The 25,741-nt window shown below is 31.6% G+C and overlaps 1 non-coding gene across 1 annotated transcript; it reads right to left on the bottom strand.

Moving 5' to 3' along the window:
- Positions 1-17,111: 17,111 nt before the first annotated feature.
- Positions 17,112-17,198, bottom strand: LOC124898339. Its single transcript, XR_007055311.1, has one exon. It is a non-coding gene; the product is annotated as a small nucleolar RNA Z221/R21b (small nucleolar RNA).
- Between the last annotated feature and the right edge of the window lie 8,543 nt (positions 17,199-25,741).

Here is a 25,741-nt window from a genome sequence, read left to right as displayed (position 1 = left end):
CGTGTACACACGTGTACTTCAGGACTTGTTGCGAAAAATAGCTCGGGTTATGCACATAATGTCAGATATAAAGTGGAACACATAATAAAACTGCAAACATGTAGCACATAGGTAATCAACAATGATAAAACAAATACAAACGATAATGCAAACAATGTTTATACACCCATAATATCAAAATAAGTTGATACAACTACAAAAATAAGCTTGACTTTTGAAAATTCCCCAGCAGAGTCGGCAGAGCTGTCACACCCCTTTTTTAACCAAAAAGATATTAGATTTTAAGTATGAAAGGGTTTTTATTAGGTGACAAAAAATGAATATTTTGAAAAGGATTAATTTTACAATTAACTTAGAGTCGCCACTTGGCATAAATCTGGTGTGCCAAGCCACCTTTGGAAAATCCTTTTTCAAAAAGATTTGACTCTTTAACTGGTTTGCAAACAGAGATTTTGGTTAGGGAATTCTGTTGACCGAGGGGAAGGTGTTATGCACCCCTCGATCCTGTGGTTCGACCATGATCGCTTGATGGAGTATATCGGTTAATTTAACACTATGAAGTGAATAAACCACAAAACACATAACACAAACAAACTAAACAAACAAACATCCAAAATAAAGTTAATGTCCAGTCCAATTATTACAAACCAAAACCAAAAAAAATGCAAAAATGTAAAACTACTCTATTCGAGACTAATCCTAAACTACTCTTCAATGCTTTACCCGATGTCTCAGGCTTTGATCACTAACCTCTTTTGTGTACATGTGAATAAGTACCCGATGTACTCCCTAGTGAATAAGTACAATGTGACCTCGGGGCATTCCCCGGCGAAAGAATATATTTGGTGAAATGCAATAAAAGCGGAGAAATCATTCAACATAAACATTCACACATTCAATGATATAGAATCCTATGAATTTCCTATCCTAAAAACTAGAATTTGCCAATCGATTTCGGCCTAAAACATGATACTATTGATTTCAACGACATAATCAGTGTTCATGTCAAATCAGATAAACATTAATGAATCAAACTAATCAATATTTCTCCTTTGTCAATTTTAGCTTCTACCCCACTCTTATTCTCAAACTACCAATTTCAAATCTCAAAAGAGATATCATTTCATCATGCAATACATAACAGAACCAATAATGAATCAAAACCAAGCAACTATTCACCATCAACAAGGATCAAAAATCACCCAAATGTTCAATTCATAACACTGAGTATCATAAAAAAGGAAATAAAAAGGGTAAAAATTAGAAATGGACCTTAATTTGGAAGATTTCAAAAAGTGTTACTCGATACAATAAAGAATCTGCTTTCGATAACCTCAACTCAGACCTCTCTACAACCCTCCGGATGATGCAGTATGTCTTCTTTTGACACTGTTGAGTGTCACTACCTCAATGAAAAATCCAACCCCCCTCTTCTATTTAGTATATATATATATATATATATATATATATATATATATATATATTGTAAGGTGAATATGGGAATTGTGTATATAAAAATGAAGGATGATGATGTCTATTCTTGTGCCTATCTACTGTGCGTGTATATATCCATATGTGCATGTGTTCTCTAGAGAAGAAAAGAAATTTCAGTCCGGTCCCCTTTTCAGGTAGTGTGTGAGTATTGTGTATATAATTTTGTTTTATCTTTTTGTGAGTTTGTTAAGGGGGTAGGGACCACCTAGATAGGATAGGGGGTATGGGGTAAATGGGGTATGGTGGATAGGTTGTTATTTTTGTTAGGGTGAGTTGTCAAAGTTAGTTATGGATTTGGTTTTTTTTTTCTTTTTGGGAAAAAATTATGTAATGGGGTGGGGTATGTGTTAAGATGGTAAAAATAATTTTTAGAGGGACAAAATTATATATCTACAACACCCCCAGTAGAAGCATCAGGATCTGTTGCAGTCGGTTGATCATGAAGAGCTTCAACATTAGGCTGACCTTGCCTAACTACTCTTCTAATGGTTTTTGCTCCATCCAATTCCTTCTTTATTAACTCCACCTTTGGGTCTGCTATTGTATCAACAAGAACTATAGTAATAAATGAAGTCATTCCCAACTCCTGCCCAGTAGGCACGATCCAAAGATGTATAACCTATAAAAAAAAAGGCAGATATATTAATGTAAATCATATAATAATAAATTGCATTTAGTTGGGTTACATGTTAACACAGTCAACTTATACAACAGATGATCCTTCTATCACAACAGTTGATTTGTATGTCGCAACAAATTAACAATATGTTGCATTAGATTACTCATCTATTGCATAATTTGTAGTAGATGGGTAATCTATTGAGTCGGGTTCAGAGAAACAGAGAAATAGATGGTTAATCTGTTACTAAATATAGATCATCTGTCACAACAGATTACCCATTTACTACCCCAGTTGGAATTGCCAGTTAATATGTTACAACAGACGACCCATCTATCGCAACAGATAGAACAGCAATTTTAATATCTTTCTTTAAGTAAAATTATTTTAGTCAAAAGAAGACATACTGCATCATCCGGAGGGTTGTAGAGAAACCTCATCTGAGTAATCCTTGAACTGCTTACGGAGGGGAGGAATGACTTCAAATGCTCAAGCCTAAAATATATAAATAGGAAGCAAGCAAAAAAGTCATAATAATTATTCAATATAAATTAATGGGTGAGTAAACAAATAGTGTTAAATTTACCATGAAAGCCCAAGAAAAGCCGTATAATGTGGTCGTTTTTGGGGATAGCTTTATCAGAAAATATTTGACCATCAATTAGTAGTTGTTATATCCCCAGGGATAATTGTTGAATTTCTCAAAATCAACAGCAAGCTTCAACAAATCATCTTCTATGACTTTATTGATGTCTCTTGCCAATATAACGGTATGGGCAAATAAAATTAAGCACAATTTCTCCCTGTACTGCTTTGTTATGGTTTTGTCCTTGAGATCTTCTATCAAATCCACCGTTTTGTAGCTACGTCCAGTAATGTCCAACAACCCGTCTATTTTTTTCTTTTGTTTGTTCGTTTTGGTGAGTGGTTTCTTGGACAATGCCTTTCGTCTATTTGATGGTGATGGTTTTGCTATCCTGTTTGCCTTGGATATTTTGGGGGGGGGGTGTTTCCTTGATGAGAGATTCTTCTGGATGATCGCATCTCAAGTTTGTCACTATGGCAAACTCTTTCAATCCAAAACAAACCGGCATGCCACAGTAGTTGATCCAGATTTCATCCATCTTTTTTTCGCCCTCCTTCAAATATTTATCATCCTCGGCGTACCTGATCCTGCACTTGAGAAGACCATATACCATGCTCATTTAGAAACGGACAGTATGGTAATCAGGCAGCTCAAGAAAGTGTCCAAAGCAGCTCTTCTTAAAGAGTCCATCTATGTTTTCATTCTTCATAATATTTTTAAATTCATCAAAAGGTTTCGCCAATTGACATTTAAGTACAAGATCACTAGTTACTTTTGCAAGGTGATCTATCGACATCGTAACTTGAAACCTGTCAATACTAATAGTTTTTACAGCCTCATGCTGGGATTTCGATCTTATTTCACACCCCATTGGTGAGGCATTATCATCTTGTTTATCTTCTTCTTCCTCATCACTTTTATTTTCCTCACCAGCCTCTATATACCCTTCTCCATCTCCCTTTTCATAACTTTTCTCAGCATCATTTTTCCCTAACTGAGATTGTTTAGGAGTTCCTTCGAATCCATCTGTACTCTAGCCTTTTTTGTTAGGTGGTCAGAAATTGATCCACTTTCAGTTTCTTTTCTTTTGGAAGACGTCTTTTAACTACAAACAAGAGAAAAACAAAAAATACATTACATTTGATGTCTGTATAATTTTTTAAAAATTTTAATAAATTATTATACGCCACATTATAAATAAATACTCCAACGGATAACCCATCAGTTGGAATAGATGGGGAATCTATTTCAACACCTATTTAATATCTCCCAACAGATATTTCACCTATTGCAACAAATGAACCGCCAACACCACTACCAATGCCACCAAGACCACCAATACCACCACCAACACCAATACCAATACCACCAACAATGCCACCGACATCAATACCAATACCAATACCAATACCAATACCAATACCAATACCAACACCAACACCAACACCAACACCAACACCAACACCAATGCCACCAATACCCGTACCAAGGACGCCAAAATCGCCAGCACCACCACCAAGACCACTAATACAGACACCACCAACAACAGCCACCAACAACAACAGCCACCAACAACACCATCCAAAAATACTACAAAAAGTCAACGAAATACTGCAACAAAAACTAGGATTTTCTCGGGTTCTTCCTACGTTTTTAGCATCATAACTCAAAATTGTTAACCCATTCTCGAAGATAATACAAATAAAAGTCTTCTTTTTTTATTATTAACTAAAAATCTTAATTTTTAGAAAAAATAACATATATAGAACTCTTCTCGAACTCTATTACCTATGTAGATTGAGAAAACGACAGATACAAGCAAGAATGAAGTCTAAAATAACACCTATATGGTCGAAAATAGAAAAAAAAATTGATTTGTTGTGAAGGTTTGGAAATATGTTGAGTAGTTATTTTTTGTATTGCTGAGAGAGAGAAAAGAGCGAGAAAAATAATATTTCAAATTATGAAATATTTTTTCCCCAAATGGATGATTTGTATGTGCTAATATGTATTTTGGAAAAAATGACAAGTTTTGAAAATATTTTGATCTGAATTGATCTTAATTATATTTTAAAATTTTAAAAGATATAAAATGTTTAAACATAGAGTGATGGATTGACGACTCAGGTCAAGAGGAACGCAATACCAATATCATGCAATCGAAAAGACTTAATTGAAGTTGTAGTTCACCCTATGTACTCATCCTTAATTATATCTAAATCAATTTAGGTATTAGCTCAATAATAAGTTAAAATAAAATTTTTTGACTCAGAGTGATGGATGGACGACTCGAGTGGAGGAACTCAATACCCAAATGATGCAATCGCAAAGACTCAATTGAAGTTATAGTTCACCCTATGTACTCATCACTAGATCTACATAAATAAATTTAGGTATTATCTCAATAAAAATTTAATATGGAACATTTCAACTCAGAGTGATGGATCGATGACTTGGATCGGAAGGAACGCAATATCCAAATCATACAATTGCAAAGACTCAATTGAAGTTGCATTTTATCCTATATTCTTATCCCTAGATCTATATAAATCAGTTTAAGTATTAGCCTAATAATAAGTTCATACAAAATGTTTTGACTTAGAGTGATGGATCGACGACTTGGGTCGGGAGGAACGCAATACCAATATCATGCAATCGCAAAGACTCAATTAAAGTTGTAGTTCACCCTATATACTCATCCCTAGATCTATATAAATGAATTTAGGTATTATAAATGAATTTAGGTATTATCTCAATATTAAGCTAATACAAAATATTTCAACTCAGAGTGATGTATCGACAACTTGGGTCGGGAGAAACGCAATACCCAAATCATGCAATTACAAAGACTAAATTAAAGTTGTCGTTCACCCCATGCGCTCATTCCTAGTTCTATCTAAATAAATTTAGGTATTAGATCAATAATAATTTAATATGAAATTTTTCAAATCAGAGTGATGGATTGACGACTCGGGTCGAGAGGAACGCAATACCTAAATCATGCAATCGCAAAAACTCAATTGAAGTTGTAGTTCACCATATATACTAATCCCTAGATATATACAAATAAATTTAGGTATTATCTCAATAATAAGTTAATACAAAATGTTTCAACTCAGAGTGATGGATCAACGACTCAGGCCCGAAGGAACGCAATATCAATATCATGCAATTGCAAAGACTAAATTGAATTTGTAGTTCACCGTATGTACGCATCCCAATATCAATCTACATAAATTTAGGTATTATCTCAATACTAAGTTAATACAAAAAGTTTTGACTCGGAGTGATAGATCAACGACTCAGGTCGGAAGGAATGCAATACCCAAATCATGCAATCGCAAAAACTCAATTGAAGTTGTAATTCATCTTATGTACTCATACCTAGTTCTATCAGAATAAATTTAGGTATTATATCAATAATAAGTTAATTCATAATATTTTGACTTGGGGTAATGGATCGACGACTCGGGTCGAGAGGAAGGCAATACCCAAATCATGCAATCGCAAAGACTCAATTGAAGTTGTAGTTCACCCTATGTACTCATCCCTAGATATATCTAAATAAATTTAGGTATTAGCTCAATAATAAGTTAATACGAAATGTTTCAACTTAGAGTGATGGATCGATGACTCGGGTTGGGAGGAATGCAATACCAAAATCATGCAATCACAAAGACTTAATTGAAGTTGTAGTTCACCCTATATACCCTAGATCGATCTAAATCAATTTGGGTATTAGCTCAATATTAAGTTAATACAAAACGTTTTGATTCAGAGTGATGGATTGATGACTCGGATCAGGAGGAACGCAATATCCAAATCAAACAATCGCAAAGACTCAATTGAAGTTGTAGTTCACCCTATATACTCATCCTTAGACTTATCTAAATCAATTTAGGTATTATTTCAATAATAAGTTAATACAAGATATTTTGACTCAGAGTGATGGATCGATGAATGGATCGATGACTCGGGTCGGGAGGAACGCAATACCCAAAGCATGTAATCGCAAAGACTCAATTGAAGTTGTAGTTCACCCTTTGTACTCATCCATAGATATATCTAAATCAATTGCAAAGAAATCTGTTGCAACAGAGGGCTGAGATATTAGAAATTTTCAAACAGATATTTATATTTGTTGCAGTAAATAACATATCTGATTTAATTATCAAATAGATATTTGCATCTGTTGTGACAGATGACTAAGTTGTTGAAAATTTTTAAACAAATATTGATATCTATTGTAACAGATGACATATCTGATTTAATTATCAAATAGACATTTGCATCTGTTGTGACAGATGACTAAGGTCTTGGAATTTTTCAAATAGATATTGATATCTATTGCAACGGATGACATATCTATTTGAAAATCTTTTTTTCTTTTAATTTTAAAGCAATCTTCTATCCAAAAGAAGAAAGATAGATAAAATAGTACTACTAAAGGCGATAAAAAAATATTTCTTGGATAACTCAAAAATCTCATTAAGTAGTCTTATCTTGTCTTTTCAATGACACCTGTCTTCCTCGTGCCCCTCAAGTTATTAATGAATATTTAAACCCATGTCTAGATCTAGAATTATCTCATCTCTCCTTCACCCCTAAATTTATTTTATTAATCTCTCATCTTTTTCTTTCTCTCCTCTTTAGGGTTATAACAGTGTCTACTTTTTTATCTCTTTTATCTCCTCTTTCTCATAAAGTTTATTACGGATCTAAATCGATCTATATCTTTTTTCAACTGAAATTGTTGTTTTGATCCCCTTGCTTTTGATATTGCAGGTATGGTTCACTATTATTCTTTAATTCTCGTCTTCTTCTTTGAAAGTTATTTACATCTCGTTTTTTATTTAATTACCATTTAACTATATCATATTTATTTTAAAAAAATTGAAGAAACTTTTAAGTCTTGAATGAACGAACCATTATTTTTATTACAATATACAAAAAAAGTCGCCTGTTAAGAGAAGTTTAAAAGCCTTGTTGGCAGTATCATTTTATTGTATGTATTTTATTTGTTTATTTATTGTTGATGTTGTTATTAATGTTGTTGGTGGGGTTGGTGTTGTTAGAACTTGTGGTGTGGTGTTGTTGATGGTGTTGGAACAAAGGATGCTGCTTCTTTATTTTTGATGTTGTTAATGATGGTGTTGGAACAAATGATGTTATTTATTTGTTGTTGATGTTGTTTCTTTATTGTTTCTTTGTAGTTTATGTTGTTGTTGATGTTGCAACAGACGGAGCAACTATTGGAACAAATCAAACCACTAGAAAGGTTGGTTTGATGTATTTCAACAGACTCCACATCTGTTGCAATAGATGGATAATATTCTTTCTGTTCTTCTCTTGTTTGATGTCAATTATTTTCCTCTTATTTGTAGATATAAGGAACTGAAAGTTGATCAGCTTTTCCCCATCCAACACAAAAGGATGCATTAAAAATGGGTTCGGTGGAATAAGTTACTTGCGGATGGAACCACTTCATATGTGGGAGGTATGTATAACTGATAATGCTATCGTGAAACCACACATAGAGTGCACTGATTTTGTGAATGTTGTTTTTACCGATTAGTCATTGATCATTCAAAAAAGATATTTGCAATTTTACAGTTATGTTTGATAGGTCCGAACTGATAAGGCTAAGGGACCATGAAAATGGTTCTGATACCCTGTTAAGATTTAATGTAGGTTGTTGCTCATATCTATGTGTCAAGAATTGTGAAGGGATCAAGTTTTGGTGGCATTGTAAAGAGATTCAATAGCGATTGGACTAACTTTTAGGGTGCATTGGACTCTGAGAGGGCCTTCAAAGTCTCTCACTGCTTCAACCAAGAACGAAAATCAATATAGTTATTGCCCTAGCCCAAATTTATATGATTGGGTTTCTCAGGGTGATGATTATACGCCAGAAGGTACGGTAGGAGAATGCCTGCGAGGAAAAATATAGGGTTGATGAAAGACTATATCATCTGAGAGCTAATTGAAAGACTATATCATCTGATCAAATTAAATGAGATCGTTTAATTTGTGCACTAACTCGGGCAAAGGTTTTAATAGGGTAATGAGCCTGGAGTTACATAACATTTGATAGGCTTAGTGGAATCAGTTTGGATCAAATGTTACGTAATTCCAAGCTAATTAATCTATCAAATCCTTTGATGATTTGTTGAGCAAGTTGCATTGAACAATGCTTCATAAAAGTGAGTTTTTCAACTGTTAGGACCACTGCTTGAGTGTGCATCAACATATTTTAACCTAAAATAAACATAGCGAACCCTCCAAGTATCATTTAAGATTACTGAAGAAAGTTTCTTGGAAGCCTTCTGAAGGCCTTTTATAATGCCAAAACTTCGAAGAAAGTGCCCCTCATTGATGAGCTCATAAAAGACCAAGAACTCTACACTGACCTCAACGACTGCAACGACAAGATTGAATGCAAAATCAGTAAGTTGGAGGCAAACTTGAAAATTCTCGGAATGCACATACAATAGCAAGCCTCTAATCTTCTCCAAGAAATGTTGAAAGCATGCGAAGGCAAGAAAACACAATCAATTACTTCATATTGCTAAAGAAGTAATGATACTCAATCTGTCTTTCAATATTTTCTATGGTTTCGATCAGGTCAATAGCAGCGAACTTAATTGGAAATACAAACAAGAAGGAATGGGATGCAATTTAAAATTTAGAAATTTCCACCTTCACTTAGATTCCTTATTTTAACTGTAGTTGTTATTGGCTCAAGTTTTCTCGACTTACCGTACATCATTTCAACCCTTGATTCCCATAAATCAGCTTTCTTGGTGTTCTATAATTTTTTATATAGGTGATCATTCCAACCAAGCTACCTAGTCGCAGCTCCCTAGCAAAGTGTCCATCTGCATTATTTTTTTCAGATAAACAACAAACGAATTTTCATTACTGGATACACTTTCATATTTGCACTTGATTCAGATTTCTCATGTTTTAATTCAGTTTCATCGACCAGATACGCTAGAAGTTCCTTGCTACCCTATGTTTCCTCTTCAATTAGCTCTCATATGATATAGCCTTTCATCAACTCATCTTTCCCTTGCAGGCATTCTCCTTCGGCTCCTTCTGGCGTATAATTATCATCTCGAACAACCCTTCCATATAAATTTGGGCCAGAGAAATTTCTACTGGTTTTCCATTCTCGTTTGATGCAGTGCGAGGCTTTGAAAGCATTCTCAAAGTCCAATGGAGTTAAAGTTAATTCCAATCGCTATTGGATTTCTGCAATGACACCAAATATTGATCCCTTCTCAAAACTTGACACGCATAAACATGAGCAATAACCGTCAGTAATTCATAGCAGGGTCTCAGCACCATCTTTATGAGGCACTCGGCCTTATCAATTCAAACCTATCGAACTTAACTGTACAATGCAGGATCTTGTTTGAATGATCAGTGCCTAATCGGTTAAAAACTGCATTCACAAAAATATTGTACTTTGTGTGTGTTGTCCCGATAACCTTATCAGTAATACTTAACTCCCACACATGAAAGTGGATCCATTCATCTGCATGCGCCTTATTCTTCCTAGCCCATTTATGGATTAAATTGAATAAACCGATGACTAACCTGTTGCAATAGATGTCATATCTGTTTAAATTATCAAACAACTATAGACATCTGTTACGATAAATGATCAATCTGTTGCAACATATGACTTATCTTTTGGAAAAATCAAACAAATATATCCATCTGTTGCAACAGATTGTCAATATGTTGTAAATAATGTAACAGATGGAATACATTTTGCAACAAATTACCCATCTGTCAGATTTATTTTAAGGCAATTTTCTTTCTTTCCGAAATACAATAAAGATAAAATATTGTATTTAGATCCATTTTTTTTTTTAATTTACATAAGCTTTAAAAGTCACCAATTTTATTTAAAAAGAGGTGAACAGTCCTGACTTTTTGACTAACCCATTCGAATTCAATCCTTTATAAATAAGTCCCTCCTTACTCGTTCATTCTACTCCACTTCTAGATATGGCTGGTCCAGATTTGTACAAGGTGATTCATCTCGAGTCCATACGAGAACTTGAAAGGAAGATTCATGAACTCCGGAGGGAGTTGGGCAACATCAGAGCAAGGCCAAGGAGGGCCCTACTGCTGTCAGATGATGATTGGCCGATTGACAATAATACTAATACTAATACTAATACTGCTACTAATACTAGTAGTAATAATAATTAGGTTAATGTTTTTTCGTTTACCATATGTATTTTCTTTTTTATATTGGATCTACCCAAGGGTATGTTTTTTTCTTGTATATATTTGTATATAAAGGATTCAAAAATCTATATTTGGTCGACTTTGAATTTTTAATTCTTATTTAATAATTAATTATTATTCTATCTATTCCTTATTCGCAACATGTCGACGGTTGGAGGTAGGGATTGAGCGTTTGTGGCAACCGATGAACCATATGTTGCAACAGATTGTTAATCTGATGCGACAGATGGATCATATGTTGCAACAGATGGATATTAATTAAAAAAGGATTATTGTTATTGAGAGGGTGAAAAGTCATGACTTTTTGATTATTTAATATGAAAAATAATTCGTAAATAAATAATATGGATATAAATGATAAACATAATTTATAACTGTAAAAGAATGGTTATTTAATTTTAATAATTGATCGTGACTTTTCACCATTTTTATTTTTAAGTCTGTTTTTTTTTAATTATTTATTTATTATACAATAAAAAAGTTACAACATTAGATTAATTAAGGTGTATGGTGATTGTTAAATAAAAGGTGAATAACACATTCATTGTTGCTGATACATCAAATTTTCCATCTATTGCGACTGATGAATCAGTTGTTAGTAAAAATCATAAAAGCTCTTAAAACAGATGGTCGATTTGCTGTAATAGATGGTATATTTGTTGCCACAGATAGGTTATCTGATGCAACAGATATACAATCTGTTGCCACAGCTGAATAAAAATAGTTATTATTTTATTAAAGAAACGGTTATTGGAAAAGGTGTCTTCGATTTTTTAATTGAGAAAAAGGTTATTTAAATTTAATAACTAATTAATTATAATAAGCTGAAAAGTCATGACTTGTCAAAATAATTAAAAAAAAATCATCATCATGATTTAATTAAGTCATTTATTTTCAGAGAAAACAATAAGAAAATAAATGATAAACACAATTTATACCCGTAAAAAAATGGTTATTAAATTTGAATAATTGATTTTAATATTAAATAGGCGACAAGTAGTGTGAAGTTTCTCCATTTTTGTTTTTAAATCTGTTTTTTTAATTTAGATAATAAAAAAAGTCACCAAATTTGGATTAATGATATGATGATTATTAAAAAAAATAGATTATATGTTGCAACAGATAGGTTATCTGATGCCACAAAGTTGTCTATTTATTGCAACAGATGATATATCTGTTGTCACAGATGGGTTATATGATGTAACAAATATAGAATCTATTGTCACAACTAATTAAAAACGGTTATTGCAAAGAACTAGTTAATATTAATAAACTGAAAAGTCATGACATATCACAATATTCAAAAAGTCAGTCAGTCAGCAATTTGATTTAATTAAGTCATAACTATTCACATTAATCAAAATATGTAATTAATAAACGGAGGTGAACAGTCATGCCTTTTTGCCTAAGTAATTCAAATTCAATCCTCTATAAATAGGTCTCTCCTTCCTTACTCACTCATTCATTCTACTAGACTCTATTTATTTCTTACATCTTGTCTTTCATATTACACCTTCAACCACTTTCTCTTCCCTGACTCAGGTAAGTTTTTTTCTTGTTTTGTGTGTAAATATACCTAATTTATAATATATGTTGTATTCCATTCGGATTCTTTGTTTACTTTTGTTTTTTCATTTTTTGTCAATTCATGTGTGTTCTAGATATGAAAAATTAAGTGTGGGACGTTGCTTTCCTTCAAGACGTCGTGAATGAACTTCGGAGGCAGTTTCATGACCTGCAGTGGGAGTTGAGAGCAGTGAGAGCAAGGATGGTCCAGGAGATCCGCAAGCTGAGGAGGGTCCTGCTGGTGCCAGTTGAAGATTGGTCGGCTGGCAATAATAATAATGATAATAATAATAATTAGATTATTTTTTTTCTTTTAGCCTATGTATTTTTATTTGTTTTTGTTTAATAAAAAAATTATGTTTGATCGTGTTTGACGTTTTAATTCTTATTTAATTTTCATTAAGTCTTTTTTTCTTCTTCTCATCAAACATGTCGACGATTAAGGAATAATTTGAATCCAGTAGCAATAGATTATTTGTTATCTATTACAACAGATAGATTATCAGTTGTAACAGATAAATTATAAGTTACAATAGATAGATTATCTATTACAACAGATAGATTATCTGTTACACAAATAGTTTAATTGAGAAAAAGATTATTTAAATTTAAAAACTAATCAATAATAACAATCTGAAAAGTCGCGACTTATCACAATAATCAAAAAGTCCGTCAGCAGCTTTGATTTAATTAAGTCATTAACTTTTCACGGTAATCAAAAAGTCACCAGTTTGAATGTAATTAATAAATGAAGGTGAATAGTCGCTTCTTTATTCCAAATAGATTACTTATCTATTGCAACAGATAAGTAGTTTGTTGCAACAAATAATAAGCCTGATGCAACAGATAATACGTTTATTGCAATAGATTATCCATCTGTTCGATTTGTATTACGAGCACTATAGAACGATAAACATGAATCCAACTATGATTCTTCCGCTGCAACAGATTACTCCTCTGGTGCAACAGATGAGTGATTTATTTAAATTATAGGCTCCTATGTTGGATTCATGATCGGGTTCTATCCATTATTGAAAAAATAACAGTAGTTGTGTACCCAGATGACAAATTCGACTAAAAATTAAAATTTAACTTACCAAAGTCACCTATGAAATAATGCTGAAGTGGAAAGTGATGTACGAAATAAAATTTCACCTAAAAATTGCTAAGTAGCAACAGTAATGATAAAAACAACAACAATGGTCGACAAGAAAAATATGGAGATGATAATGAAGTAGAAGATGATGAGAGTAAAGCAGAAGATGATGAATAAAGCAGCAACAACAATGAACAACAAAAATCGTGAAGAGAAAGAAAATAACAACAGATGAGAAAAGAGAGAAACGCATCTTTTTTCCCTCCATTTTCTGTTATATTAGGTAAATATTTGGATCAAAGTATAAATTCAAAAATTTATGGGTTATTTTCAAACTTTCCCAACTTTCTTAATTCATAATAAAATAATTGTCACCTACACTCAATTATTAAGACTTGAGTCACCTACACCACATTTTCAAGCTTTTTTGTCACTTTTAGCTCAAAGCCCCAACTTACTTTAGCACTGAATATTTGCAAGTAATTATTTACCCTCTTATTGTTGTTTCAAGTGAATTTAATACCTCCTTTAATGAAAAAAGTGTTACCACTTTCTCAAACTCGCGTGGAACTAGAAAAAAAAAGTTAAACAAATTAACTTAATTTCAATTTATTTTTATTTTTTTTACCTTATTTTATCTCTCCATTTTTCTTCTTATTCACAACCATCCAATTCTACTTATCTTTCTTCTTCAATTACTTTCTCCATTACTCCGCTGTCACTATCTCCACCTCTTTCATTCCACCAAAATAAAGAAAAGAATCTAATTTTCTTGATAAAATAGTGAGCTTTTCGAGAAAAATAGAATATTTTCTTTAATAACACCAAGAGGGAATGTTTTTATTGAGATCGAGAGAGTGGAGGAAGAATAGTGTAGCGAAACCATTTTTTATAGAAAAAATATTTTAATAACAACTTGCTATTATTAAAGAATGTAATCGTTATACCTTAAAGATTCCGAAGAGGATACTCAATTGAGAAAGTAAAATTGTTCATTCCAGTGGCCAGTATTAATAGTGGTTTAATAACCACTTCAATCTCCTGATATTATTCTTTAATTTTATTATAAATTTTTTATATGATTTTTGTTGTCGAATTTTTAACTGACATTATTGGTGTTGCTGATGGGTATTGTAAATTATTGATGTTGGTGAAGGGTGTTGTGAAATTTACAACCATGACAAAATATTTTGGAGTTGATATCACTAGAGGTGATGGAAATTGTGTAATTGACGACTGTGGAGATGATTATTGTTGGTAATAAGTATCGTGAAGTGAAATTGACTGTGGTGATGGGCATTTTGGAGTTGATGGCAATGGTGTTAGTAGCGGTACTGAGCCTAGTGAATGCCCCGATGATGATATTCGATGGTGTTGAGTTTTGTGCAGCGACGATGTGTGTTTGGCTTGTGGGTGAACAAAGAGACAAAATTATAAAAAAATACAAAAATTTGATTTCTTAAAAATAATTTGATGCGAGTCGAATAAAATTTGATCCGCTATGACATGGGCCAATCAAATTGCGAATGATTATACAACACTCAGGCTCGACTTAATCTAAACCACAAAAGGAAGAAAAAAATAATTACATTTTAAAGTTATTACGGTTTAAGTACTAAAATAAGTTATGGTGACAAATTTATGGGGTTTATATTTTCTCTTACATTTATTTTGGCATTTCACATAACGTTTCTCAAACACACAAGTCGATGCAAAGAGTTGGGCCCGCACTTGCACGGCTAACACCAACTCGTACTAAACGCGATATATGCAGAATAAATACAACAATAGCTAGAGTTTAGGAATTTTGAATTAAAAGTGACAAATAAATTTATCAATTAAATAAAAAAAATTTAAATTTTAAAAATTAAATAAAAATAATATTCTTTTCAGTAACCTTTTTAACTTAACAATATTATGAAACTAACGTATCACTTTTAATTAATTAAAGACTTATCACTTTTAATTAATTAAAGATTTGAGAGGTATCCTCAACTATTTTTCCCAGGGTCCATTTACAGATTTCTCAAAGGTATTTTAGAAAAGCACACACACTAGCCCCGTTTGGGCAAAATAGCAATTTTTTAAAACTAAAGTTGAAGTTGTGTTTGACCATGAATATAAATTAAAATTGTTTGTGAAATTTTATGAGAGAAGTACGAGTGGAGACAAGTATACATTTTCAAATACAATTCCAAAATTATATTTAAAATTCTCACGGCCAAACACATGCCATTTGAAAACTTTTCATGCCCAAACGGCTACTCAGAAATTCAAACAAAAATACCCCATGAGAACACAACTATGTCTTCATGCAACACAACTTTACCTCATAACCAAAGTCATTGCAACTTTCTTCTCCAATAATTCAATTGGTCCAAATTAGGGGTTTAGCTTGCTAATCAGGCCTCAATAACACAATCGGAATGCAGCAAGATTTCTAAAACGGGTAGAACCTGAAGTACATTTTTTCACAAAAATATTAATGGCACTGAAAGAACATGCCAACAATACACAATAGTTTCAAATTTGAAAATTAACAAGAAAAGGATTAGATTAAATCCATCCTTAAGGAACCACATGCGAGTTTCTTCTCGCTGTGACATATATTTTTAGTTTATCTAGCAATTAGAAAATGCCAAGGACTAAGGAGTATTTTACATCCAAGTTAGTACAGTCTATTTATAACTGCTATGCTTAAATTGCTCATGTGATAGAACACTAGCGCAAGAACATTTGCACAGAATTTTACAATAGAAACCAAGAATATACCAGAAATACTGAATTTACTTATACAAAGGTTAAATATTTTTATACTTCAAACAAAATAACATGTTAGGGTCAAAATGAATGCATACATGGAGATTAAAAATTTGTAAATCTAATCAACTTTAATTAACAGAGTGTCAACACTACTAATACGGTAAAAGTAAATAAATCAGCAGCTATACCAATTATAACATTCGGAACAGAGTCAGTGTGATGAATATCTGCAAAGAGGATGACAAATCAGGAAAGGGAGAAGTGAGCAGAAGTCATGGGAATGGGAGGTATCGGTAAGACATTAACTAAATTTATACTTTCATTTTCGAATGGAAATGGAAGAATAAATAGCAATATCTTTCGATTCCTCCCACTCTAATAACTTCCCAAAACCTCATCCCTTTCCACTTCATCCTTATTCCAACTGCCCTTCTACTAACAACCACTCATTCTTTTCTCCCTCAAACGTGAGAAACTCAAACAAAAATAAATCAAAATATAGCAAAGAGAAAACGAAATTATTTTATGATAAAAGCAACAAAAATAAGGAGCCATCAGGAACCAAAATTAATCCACAGAAGCTCAAGGCTATGGTACGGTCCGCATCATGGTTTGATCTTTACAAAGATCGCATCACATGGCTCCTATATGTGTGTATTTGAATTTTTAAAAAAAAAAATAACACAAAACGAAAATAATCCCAAAAAAAAAAAAAAAAGCAAGAGCTCAGAAAAGTATATGGGTATGAGAAATTTCACATCACTTATGTCAGAGTGGTGCATGACTTTCTCAAGATATCATCACAGCCCTATCTATTAAACATAAACATAAAAGCTCTATCTGTGCCTGTGTGTGAAAGTGAGAGAAAAGGCAGTGGTTGAGATTTGAGAAGATGAGATGTGCGTTGTATTTGGTGAATGTGGGGGACTAAATAAAGTTAAATCAGGTGGCTGGTTTGAAACCCTAATCATATGAATATGGGCTTTATACTCATGGGCCTAGCAAATTCGGAGTCTGTTGAAATGAAACTAGGGATAGGATTCTGGAAGGGGTCGTTTGGTTGGAAAATAGTTATCTCGAAATAATTAATCTCGAGATTATCTAGGATAACTTATCCCATTATGTATATGAGATAACTTACCCATTACTATGTTGTAAATGGTGTGATAAGTTATCCCGATATTAACTAATACCTCCAATCAAATATGGGATAAAATAATCCTTTAATTTATCTTGAAACTACTTATCATTTATACCTCACACCAAACGATCCCTAAGATTTCTAACCCGTCCCTTCTCAAATGACACGTCAAAGTTCTCCGAGCTTGGTCACTTAATAGCTATACTAATGTCATTTGGTCTGTGCTAAGCTCGGATTCAAATTATATTGATATTTATATTTATAATTAATATTTTATTTTTTTTGTTATTCTTGTTACATTATATTAGTTTAAGATAGTTCAACAATTTCTCAATATTTCTAAAATTTTAAATTATATATTTACATCTGTTTTTTCTCATGTTCTTTTTAAGTTAGTTTTAGAGAACGTTTCTTTTCTTTCTTGAGTACTCCTTAATTTCAACACGCGGTTATTGGGCGGTGTATTGCGTAAATTTAAGTGACAATGAAATATCAAATAGTTATCAGCATATCCTCAATTTCATCACTGACTGGGTTATTTGTATTTAATCAATCTTTTAGGCTTGTTGAATTTTGTTCGTAAGATTTTTTTATTAAATTATACATAGAATCACATAAAAAAATTCCTTAAACCTAAAATATATGTAGAAATATTTTTTTAACTACCGGATCAATTATTCAAATTAAAATTTTGATATAGTTTGAAATTTTTCAATTTTATATCAAGCTTTATGAAGAACACATGCATTAGGATTGTGTTATTTTTTGTTGTGGTCCTTCATGTCGTCGATAATAGTTTTTTTGATTTAATAATTAATTTCAGGTTTCATTTATTTTTTAAGAAGAATGACTTTATGGTTAGAAGTCACAAGATGTTGCTTGTTATTTCCTAAGTTGCGGAGCAAATAGAATACTGGATATGGTTCTAGTTTTTGAATTTATAAGAGACACTTTATATATCTAAGGTAAAAATATAAATATGACAATTCTTAAAGGATTAAAAGTTTATCTAATAAGAAAATTGAGAAATTTGCCCACATAAAAAGCCTTAACTATAAAGTTTTAATTCATGTTCAATCAAAAATGAGATAACTCATTATCAATAATTTCAATTTTGGGATTGAGTTATCGATTACGATTCAATTTTCAATAACTTTAATTTTAGTTTTTTTTTTTACATATCTACGATGATCACAAAATTTTAAAAAAAATATTACTTTTAAAAATTTTGTGCTAAGTCAAAATTAGATAAACAAATTGAAACAAAGAAAGTAAAATTTTTGGTAAGTCAGAAGCAAGTTTTTTCTTAGAATATATTGTATACTTAAATTTTTTTTTAATTTTTCAAACAAATGCATGCATTAAAACTCTTTTTTTTTTAATTGAAAATTTTTAAATTAAAGACTTTAGGTATATCTAATTTGATTTTTCCTTTAGTTGAATTAACTTCGTTATTTTTTCTTAATTAAATATATATTGGATAATTCTTTTTTGAAAAAGAAAAATACAATATTTCAATAATATAAAAAAATATTTAACGCTACAAATTATCGTATGATCATGTCAATAAAGTTAATTTATAAAGAAAGATAGAATTTTAAATTAACTAAATAAAATATTTGATTCAACAAATAATTTTGTAGATGTTTCTTCTATGGGTCAAATCTTACGAAGTTATTAAAGCTTTAATTAGGGATAAAATGGACAAAAGATTACTTAGGAGGACTAAAAAAATTAGCTCTTTCTTATTACTATTTTCACATAAAAGAAGACAATATTTTTTCTGTTAATTTGAATTTGATTAGATAAAAATCTTCTGTAGTGTCACTGTCACTTGCTTAATGACTCATCACTTTTTATATGTCACTAGTAAACTTATCCGCACTTCGTGCGATTATGAAAAAAGGTAAAATATTAATAATATTATTAAATATAATTTATATAATTTAATTTGAAGAAATGTTTAGTAGACTTCTAACATATGTATAATTGATTTTGTAGAAGTAAATGTTTGGCCAGTAATTACCAAACTTTTAATAAAGTCAAAAAGTTATAATTTTAAACCAAAAGAAGCTATAAACTTATGACAAACAAAAACTCATGTAAAAACAAAATAAAGAGACATCATAGGGAGAACATATGAAAAATAAATAATGTAACTCATTTTTACAACCTCAACCATCAAAAAAAAAAAAATAGAAGAAAAATATGTGAAATTAATGAACAATCTTTCAAGTTTTTGTCGATATCCACTCTCATAATACCGAACACCACTTAATACTCTTTATTTAATTTTTTCGATTGAGCATGAATATAATAAATATAAAAAATATAACAACTTAAAAAAATAATGCGACCATTTCTAGAAAGTCTTACAACGCCTCTATTTAAAGGCTAACAATTAACAATATATAACAAAAGAGATTCAAAGAACAATACTTAACCGCATGCCTACATCTATATAATGGATATTCTCTGTTAGTGTTTGGGTGTATTCAAATTTCTTTGTTTGTCTATATATTTTTTATATGTTAAAATTGAATTCTGAATTTTAGTATTAGTTTGTAATGCTTGATTTTCAAAGATGAATATTTTATTTCCTAAATTTTCTATAATTGTATTCAGTTTTTTTTATTTGATTCTATCTTTTTAATTTCCAAAAACAAAAATACACATATTTTTATCTTTATCAAGTATATACATTTTGAATATATAAAAAATAAATAATGCAACATCACTCTTACGACTTTAATCATTAAAAATTAAAATAAAAAATATATGAATCGATGTTCAATCTTTATAACTCTTATCGATATTCACTATCACAAGTTGATCACCACTAAATAGCCTTCACCTTATACCTCAAGTCAAATTTAACATGGATGTAATAAGCATCGAAAATATTATAACACCAAAAGGTAATGCGATTAATGTTTACAATGTCTTATAATATTTTTATTCGTAAACTATAATATGAAATAATAAATAATGTCATGAATGTGACTATTAATTATTTTAGGGGTTATGATGATAAAAAATTTTGGTGACTTTTTAGTTTCTTAACATTGAGTATTTAATATAATTAAGAGAAATAAATGAGTGATTTTTAATTTATTTTAATCTGGAACATAATGAGAAAAAATAAAGAAAATTTCAAAAAGAGAATAAAGATAAACTTACTTGGGGGTTTGGGCCACAGGTGACAAAAGAGTTTTAAAATGAGGTGTAGGTGACACAAGTCTTAATTATTAGTTGGAGGTGACAATTACTTTATTATGGATTAAGAAAGTTGGAAAAGTTTTGAAAATAATTCACAAGTTTTTAAATTTACATTTTGATCCCAATGTATACCTAAAATAACGAGAAACGGAAGAAAAAAAGGCGTCTTTCTCTCTCTTCTCATCCATTGTTGTTTTCTCACTCTTAGCTATTTTTGTTGTTAATTGTTTCTGTTTCTGCTGCTTTATTCATCATCTTCTGCTTCATTATCATCATCTTCTACTTCATTATCATCTTCATCTTCTTCTTGTCAACTATTTGTTGTTGTTGGTGGTGGTGGTAGTACAGCGCTACTGCTGCGATCTGACCAATTTCTTAGGTCAAATTTTGTTTACTACATTACTTTCCACTTTGGCATTACTTCATAGGTGACTTTGGTAAGTAAAATTATGATTTTTATTCGTATTTGTCATCTAGGTACACTTCTGTTTTTCCAATAATGGATGGAACCCCGATTATAAATCCAGCATAAGTACCCACAATTTAAACAGATCAATCATCTGGTGCATCAGATGAGTAATCTGTTGCATCAGACTGTTTATCTGTTGCATCATCGTATTATCTGTTGCATTAGACGTATTATCTGTTGTATCAGAATGTTTATCTATTACACCAGACTAATTATCTATTGCATCAGCATGTTTATCCGTTGCACCAGACTAATTATCTGTTTCAACGAATGATTAATCTGTTTGAAACAACACAATTCAACCCCTGCCACAAACCCAACAGATAACCAATATGTTTTCAACAGTTGTTATTGCTACTGGATTCAAAATTATTCCTTATGTCCAATTATCCATCCCAAATTTCCTAATTCGATTTCTCATTTTACTTGTCTTTTTCATTAATCAAGAAAAGATTTAAAAAAATCCATGTTTTACTCTTTGCATTAATAACTTTTTCTTCAAATTAAAATGGAAACAACATTTAATAGGAGGACTATACGCCGACCGACGTTAAAAACTTTCTTCTCTTATGAAATTTCGATTGAATAGCAAACAATGGTTATTTCAAACACGTCTAATGTCCCACCAACTGATCAGTGGGTTATGGTAAACTAGACATGTTATTAATTATTTTTCTTAATCAATGTGGCATCTCAATTTGGGACAGGTAATTTGAGATGGTGGGAGTACGAATTAAAACATTAGAGCCAAGCAAAGCAACATACTAAATAGACTATTTATTTGTTGCATCAATTTCTTATCTGTTGCAACATGAGTAATCTGTTTTGAACAACACATCAACCCCTGCCACAAACCCAACAGAAAAATCTTGCTATTGCTACTGGATTTTAAATTATTCCTTTTTAGTTCGAATTGTCGAAATACTTGTTGAGGAAATAATAGACAGAATGAAAATTAAATATGAATTAAAACGTCAAAGATCAAACATAATTTATTGATTAAACAAATAAAAATACATATAATAGACTAAAAGAAAAATAATAGTCTAATTATTATTATTATTATCAGCATCATCATTGCCAGCCGGCCAATCTTCAACCGAAAGTAGCAAAGCCCTCCTCAGCCTGCGTATCTCGTGGAGCATTCTTGATCTAACTCCTCCCAGTTTCCATTGCAGATCACGAACTTGATTCCGCAGTTCATTCAAGGCGTCTTGCAGAAAAGCAATGTCCCACACTGGGTCAGCCATAATCTTATCTTCTAGAGTGTAATATGAAAGACGAGATGCAATAAATAAATAGAGTGTATTTGAATGAACGATTGAGTAAGAAGGGACCTATTTATAGAGGATTGAATTTGAATGAGAGGCAAAAAGGCGCGACTATTCACCTCCATACATTAATTACATTTTTGATTAAATTAAGAAAATAAATATTGTGATATAAGTCATGACTTTTCAAATTATTATTATTAATTAGTTCTTTCAAAGAACCGTTTTTATTGAGTTGTGAAAACAGATTCTATATCTGTTGCATCAGATAACACATCTATGACAACAGATATATTATCTGTTGCAACATATATAAAATATGTTGCATCAGATAACATATCTGTTGCAACATATAATCTAACTGTTCACCTTCATTTACTAATTATATTTTTTATTAATGTGAAAAGTAATGAATTAATTAAATTAAGAAATATTGTGATAAGTCATGACTTTTCAGATTATTATTATTAATTAGTTTTTTTCAAGAACCGCTTTTATTGAGTTGTGACTCGATATAAGTTGCATCAGATAAATTATCTGTGACAACAGATATATCATCTGTGACAACAGATATATCATCTGTTGCAACCATAGTAAACCTGTTGCATCAGATAATTTAATTGTTGCAACATATAATCTACTTTTTTAAAAAAAAATAACTATCATCATATCATTAATCTAAATTTGCTTACTTTTTTATTTTATAAATAAAAAAAAATACCTTTTCAAATTCATTAATAAAATAATGACCATTTTATTATATAATAAATAGTTTATAAAATAAATTCAAAAACAAAAATAGTGAAAAGTCACGATCAGTTATTAAAATTGTGGTTATAAATTGTGTTTATCATTTATTTTCTTATTATTTATTTACGAAATATTTTTCATATTGAATAATCGAAATGGAAAGTCATGTCTTTTTCTTTTCACCCTCTCAATAACAATAATCCGTTTTTATTAATAACCGCCAGGTGCAACATATGATCGATCTGTCGTAGCAGATTAACCTCTAACTGTTGACACAAATTGCTGCTCAATCCCTACCACCAACCGTCGACATGTTGAGAACAAGGAATAAACAAAATGATTATTATTAAATACTAAATAAAAATTAAAAATTCAAAGTCGACAACAAAATGAAATGAATGTTCATAGATTTTTGAATCCCTTGGGTAGATTTGATATACAAAAGGAGGAAAATAATCGCTAAAATAAAAAATATTACCTAATTATTATTAATACAACTATTATTATTGTCAATCAGACATTTTTCATCCGGCAGCCTTGCTCCGAAGTCAGCTAAATCTCTCTGGAGTTCATCAAACTACTTTTGAAGTTCACACAAGGACTGGATATGAATATTCTTGTACGAATCTGGATCATCCATATTTGTAAGGAGGGACCTATTTATAAATTATTGTATCTCGAAAAGAAAAGAAAATTGCTTTAAAATAAATCTAACAGATGGATAATCTGTTGTAAAATATATTCTATATGTTAGATAACTTACAGCATACTGGCAATCTTTTGCATTAGATGTATATATTTGTTTGATTTCTGCAACAGGTTATCAACTGTCATAACAGATGTCTCCAATTGTTTGACAATATAAACAGATGTGTCATCTGTTGCAACAAGCTAGTCATTTGTTTATTCAATTTAAGCAATAGATGGGCTAGGAAAAATAAGGTGCGTACAGATGGATCCACTATCATATGTGTGGGAGTTAAGTATGTATTACTGATAAGGTTACCGGGACAACACACACAAAGTACAATATTTTTGTGAATGCAGTTTTTAACCGATTAGGCATTGATCATTCAACCAAGATCCTGCATTGTGCCGTTAATTTTGATGGGTTCGAAATTGATAAAGCTGAGGACCTCATGAAGATGGTGCAGATACTCTGTTACGAATTACTGACGGTTGGTGCTCGTGTTTATGCGTGTCAAATTTTGAGAAGGGATCAATATTTGTCGTCACTGCAGAGAATCAATAACGATTAGACTTAACTTTAAGTGTGCATTGGACCCTTAGAGGGCCCTCGAAGCCTCGCACTGCATCAAATAAGAATGAAAAACCAATATAGTTATTGCCCTGGCCAAAATTTATATGGTTGGGTTGCTCGCTCGGGGTGATGATTATATTCCAGAAGGTGCGGTAGGAGAATGATTTCAAGGGAAAATGGGTGGTTGATGGAAGACTGTATCATCTGAGAGCTAATTAAAGAAGAGACATAGGGTAGAAAGTAACTTCTAACGAATCTGGCTGATGGAATTATCTTAACAGATGCGAAATCTGAATCAAGCGTAAATATAAAAGTGTATCCGGTAATGTAATTTCATCTGTTGTGTCTCTTAAAGAAAAATAATGCATCTGAACACTTTGCTAGAGAGCTGCGTGGTCGGGATTATCACCTAGGTAGAAAATAGGAGAAGACCAACAAAGTAGCCTCACGGGCATCGAGGGTAGAAATGATGTTCAGCAAGTCTAGAAAACTTACGCCAACAACAACTGCAGTTAAAATAAGGAAACTAAGTGAAGGCGACAATTTCTAAATTTTAAATTTTATCCCATGCCTTCTTGTTTGTGTTTTCGATCAGGTCAACGGCAGTGGACCTGATCGAAATCACAAACGAGATTGAAAGGCAAATAGAGTATAATTACTTCCTTAGCAATCTGGATTAATTGATTGTGTTTTGTTTCCTTAGCATGCTTTCAATATTCCTTGGAGAAGATCATATGCCTGCTGTAGTATGTGAATCTCGATAATTTTCAAGCTTGGCTCCAGCTTGTTGATTCTGTATTCAAGCTGGTTGTTGCCGTCTTCGAAGTTGGTAAAGAGTTCCTCGTCTCTTGTGAGCTCGATCAGGAACACTACCTTTAAAGTTGTGGCATTCTAGAAGCCCTTCCGAACACTTTCTTCAGAAGCCTTAAAGGATACATGGGTCAAAATATGTTGATGCGCATTGAAGATGTAGTCCCAACAGTTGAACAACACACTTTTATCGAGCGTTGCTCCATGCATCTTGCTCAACCAATTTGATAAATTAGTAAGCACAGAGTTACGTAGTATGTGATTTAAACCAGCTCTACCAAGCCTATCAAATGTTACGTAACTCTGAGCTTATTACCCTCTCAAAATAATATGCCCGAGTTAGTGCACAAATATAAAAAACCCAATATGTCATTCTTTCTGCTGATCGCTCTTCTCCAATATAGATGACAAGATATCTGCTATGCAAAAGT

Source organism: Capsicum annuum, chromosome 4, assembly GCF_002878395.1.
Source record: "Capsicum annuum cultivar UCD-10X-F1 chromosome 4, UCD10Xv1.1, whole genome shotgun sequence".
Lineage (NCBI taxonomy): Eukaryota > Viridiplantae > Streptophyta > Magnoliopsida > Solanales > Solanaceae > Capsicum > Capsicum annuum.
The sequence above is the reverse complement of the archived record's forward strand: the minus strand, read 5'-3'. Positions and strand labels throughout refer to the sequence as shown.